This window comes from Nannospalax galili, unplaced genomic scaffold, assembly GCF_000622305.1.
Source record: "Nannospalax galili isolate Female #2095 unplaced genomic scaffold, S.galili_v1.0 scaffold204, whole genome shotgun sequence".
Lineage (NCBI taxonomy): Eukaryota > Metazoa > Chordata > Mammalia > Rodentia > Spalacidae > Nannospalax > Nannospalax galili.
Window position 1 is genome coordinate 1090732 of NW_008350959.1, and position 4831 is coordinate 1095562.

The window sequence follows — 4831 nt, forward strand, 5'->3', positions numbered from 1 at the left end:
TATATAAAACATTAAATTTTATAGCTTAATGAAATCTTTATTTTTTATTTTAATGAGTGTTGTTTTCTATAACAGCAGAAAGAACAGCTAGAAGTTTTGGTGGTTGCTCCAACTGTTACAAGAGAGTGCTATATATCTCATTTATTGGCTCTATCTGAAAAATAACTGTTAGTGCATTAGGAATGGTTGTGTACTTATGGAACAAAGGACCTGCATCATATGGAGAGAAGTGAAAGGAAGCTTGTCTCACAAAGCCAGTAAAGTTATCTACACTTCTTTTAAGATCTGTGTAAGATAGTTGAAATTATCTTGAAATATGGAAGGATAAATAATATCAGGATTTTGTCCAATAAGTTGGACAGTTATAGGTCAGCCCTGTTGACCTTGATATGGGGCAAAAAGATTTTTTGCTTAGGTGTGCTGGGTGGAAATAACCATTCTAAAATTCTGTAAAAGGGGGAGTTTTAAAAAGAAACAGGTAAATCTAAGTGTATATAGGAAAGCTGTCTTTATTTTAAACTCAGCTTCTAGCTGTAATTACTGTAATGCAGGAGGGGTAATTGCCATTTTCTTTAAGAGGAAAAAATGTGAGAAAAGGCAATATTGGGAATTCCAAGGGAAAGTTGAAGCCAACTGATATTGCCTTAAAGCTATTGAAGGGAATTTAATGTTATTTTTTGGGGAACAGGCAGTTGTTATTTATAAGGCTTCATGGAAAAAACAATTGAGTGACAATATAACCAACATAGTTGTATGGACCATTTAGGCTAATTTTGTCTGGGGTTAGCTGTAAATAAAAGCTTTTAAGTGAAACTTGTACGTCTTTCAAACAATAAATACTACTAAAGAAATACAAGTATTTTTAGTATTTAGTAGTAGATTATATGGATATTATCCATATAATGAAATATATAAGTATTAGGAATTTTTCTTAATAAGGTGTATTGCTTTATTCATCCACTATTGATAGAAAGTGGGCTATTGAGCTTACCTTGTGGAAGAACTTTTCATTTAAAAATGAGACATAGGTGCCTAATTACTGAAAGGCACAGCAATGGCAAATCTTTAAAAGTTACAATAATACAGTAGCTTAGAAGGACTATAGCAGGAGAGTGAACACCATGCATGGCAGTTAAATACCCAGAAGGTCAGTTACATTAGTCTGCTATTTGAAAATTATTTTTATTATTTTTATTTTATGTGCATGAGTGTAGTGCCTGCATGCATGTAATTGCATCCATGTTGTGTAATGCCTCCTGAGACCAGAAGAGGACATTAGATCCCCTGGAACTGGAGTTACAAGCCGGTGTTAGCTGCCATGTGGATGCTGGGAATTGAACGGGTCCTTTGCAAGAGCAGTCAGTGCTCTTAACTGCTGACCCATCTTTCTAGCCTTAGTTTGCTATTTTTAAGTACTATGTAATATTTAGTAAAACATACCTGCTCTTAAATAAACCTTGATAAGACATATATTTTTTAAGCCAGTTTTTATAATAATTAGCCAGATTAGGTCAATAACTTAATTTAAGTAGAAGTTCAATTGAAATTTGACTAGAAATTGTAAGGTATAAATTTTTTAAAATAAATAACTTATTGAGAAATTCATATATGCATGTAAGGTGTTTTGATCAAATCCATGCCCATTCCCTCCTCTCCAACTCCTCCCATATCTCCCCATCACTTTTTTCTGTTAACTTCATGTAGTCTTTCTTCTTCTTTGATTAATTGATTTATTTTTTATGGGGCTTTTGGCTACTCTAACATTCCCTTCTCTGAAAAGGTAACCCTAAAATCTTTTAAGGATTAGATACAAGCTCCCAAATACTTTAGACATTTTTGGCCCTTGGAACAGAGTACGTTGCTAAGAGGCCCAAGGACATTTTTACTTTTAGCCAAGAAACTGGTTACTTTTCTTTGGGGTCTTTTAACCCTAACTGCCTAGCCAGTTCCCACCTCCTATTCTTATCACACCATCCTCTGAAGAGGTTACCCAAATTGCCTTGCTGAACAGGGATGCAGGGTGAGGCAACTGGAGTACCCCTTCAGTGGGTCTATGAAAACACTCCCAAATTGCATAACTCATATCTCTAGGTGGAAAAGAAAGTCCTTGAATCGTGAATAGGAGATGTGAAGGAGAAGTTAAGGCAAGAGTAATTCTAGACAGGGAGCTAGAAATGACATGGCAATTTTGAAGTGTTCATATGAGAGTCCATTGGAATTTCTTGACAAGGGCTTCTGAAAGCATCCCTCTATTGGGTTCCTCCTCATTTTTCTTTTGTTTTTCAAGGTTGGACTCTAAAGTGCTGGATTCAGGATTTGCTCGAGGTATTTTGATAGCTGTTGGAGTAGTTAGAATCAGTGTCAGTTCCCTCTCAAAGACTTCTAAATAGAGGAGAAAACAAATTTATCCATCATTTTAGAATAGCTGGTTGTCGCCTGTAGCTATAGGTGGGTACTATTATTTAAATTTTTCATTGTAGAGATCTTTGGTGTCTTTGGTCAGATTTATTGCAAGATATTTTGGTTTTTTTGGCAGCAATTGTGAATGGGAGCATTTCCCTGGATTCTTCCTTCAATTTCTTGTTATTGGTATATAGAAAAGCTACTGATTTTTGTAGATTGATTTTATAACCTGCCACTATACTGAAAGTGTTGATCAATTCTAGGAGTTTTCTGGTGGAACTTTTGGGATCTCTTAGGTATAGTATCATATCATCTGCAAAAAGTCAAAGGTCCTGCTCTACCATGTCTGGCTTTACTTGGAAGCATAAATAAGTTGTTTCCTCTGAGTTGACCTTCCTCTTTGTAGATGGGACACTGGTTCAAATCCATCTCGTGGGGGTCTCCATGTCCTCCCTGAACAAGAGGACGGGTGACTCACCACAGTTACAGGACAATTGAAAGATGTTCTATAGTCCCCTGGAACTTAGTTGCCTGGAAGGGCAAGGGACAAAAACTCTCCTTTAAGTCCCTCTGACCACACTAGTATAGGCCTCAAAGTATGACTGTTAAACATCCAGTAAGGTTAGTTCCACCACTCTGTTACTTTTAATTATCATGTGCTATGTAGGTAAGGCTTGGGTAAAAAACCAAATTATTATCAGGTAAACCTTGACTAGATATGTACTTTGTTCCTTAACTAGTTGACTAAACTATTACCTTAGAAATTTTAAGATTATGTATATATTATTTTTGTCTCATCATTTATATATCATAAACCTACACAGACCTTCATCACTTGCTTAGGCTTTCTCATTTTTTCTGTCTATTTTGGAAAATATCTCCATTCTCATATCCTTTTAGCATCTTTTGCATTCTCATTTTGTTTTTTATAAATAATTATGAGCTATAATAGCATTAACAAATAAATTTTCTGTCTGTTGTGAGACTTCTTTTCCTGGGGATGCTAAGCAATGCTTACTCCCTTTTAAGGTTCTAGTATCGAGCCAATGCTTGATTAAAGCTTTATTGGGGAACCAATGAATTTATTGAGCTTACTTACCAGATAACTGAGGGGTTCTGAGGTGTATGTATCCACATACACTGGAAAGCTTTTATCCACATGGGTCATGCCTTCTCATCCTAGCCTTCCCCAGATTGTATACTTAACCCTCCCCAAATGCAGGATGCCATGTATGATTAGGGCCAAGTTATATACAGATGGCTGGGAAGAGTGGCTGGATACCCTGGTGAGGGTCCAATGACCCTGCTTGACCCTCCTTTAATGAATGAGCACAACCATCAACAAGCCCAATTGTGACAATGTTTAGCAATCAGGCTCAGCTGAAGTCGTGATGATGGTATTATTTCATGCAGAATGGACTGATGTATAGCATGATCTTATTAAAAGGACCTGGAATTTAAAAAGATTTGGTGCTAGGATCCACATATGAGGAAGAACATATGTCATGTGTTTTTCTGAGTTGTCTGTGTTACTTCACTTAGTATAACAGTTTCTAGATCCATCCATTTACTTGCAAATTTCATAATTTCATCTTTCTTTACTGCTGAATAGTATGTCATTGTGTGAATATACCATATTTTTATTAATCACTTATCAGTTGAGGGACACTTAGGTTGCTTCCATCTCTTAGCTATTGTGAAAAGAGTAGCAATGAACATGGTTGTAAAGTGTCTCTGCAATAGGATCAGTCCTTTGGGTATATGCCAAGGAATGGTATAACCGGGTCATATGGTAGGTTCATTTTTAGGTTTTTTTTTTTTAATCTTTTTGAGACAGGGTCTCCTTGTAGCCCCAGCTGTCCTGGAACTCATTATGTAGACCAGGCTGGGCTTGAACTCACAGAGATCCACCTGCCTCTGCCTTGCAAGTGCTGTGATTAAAGTTGTGTGCCTCGACACCCAGCTCATTTTTGGAGTACTCCACACTGTTTTCCATAGAGGTTACATGAGTTTGCAATCCCACCAGCAGCGAATGGGCGTTCCCCTTTCTCCACATCCTCGCCAGCATTTGGTACCATATGTTCTCTTGATCCTAGCCAGTCTGATTGTGGTAAGGTGATACCTTAGGGTGGTTTTAATTTGCATTCCCCTAATAACTAACGATATTTAATGTCTTTTGAGATGTTTCTTAGTCATCTTTATTTTTCATTTGAGAACCCTCTGTTTAGATCTTTAGCCCATCTTTTTTTAAAATCTTTTTTAAAATTTATTTATTCATTTTTATTTTGTGTGTATGCGTGTATTGCCTGCATGTAGGTAAGTGCACCCTTGTCATGCAATGCCTGCGGAGGTCAGAAGAGGCTGTCATATCCCCTGGGACTGGAGTTATGGGCAGTTGTTAGCTGCCATGTGGGTGCTGGAATTCGAA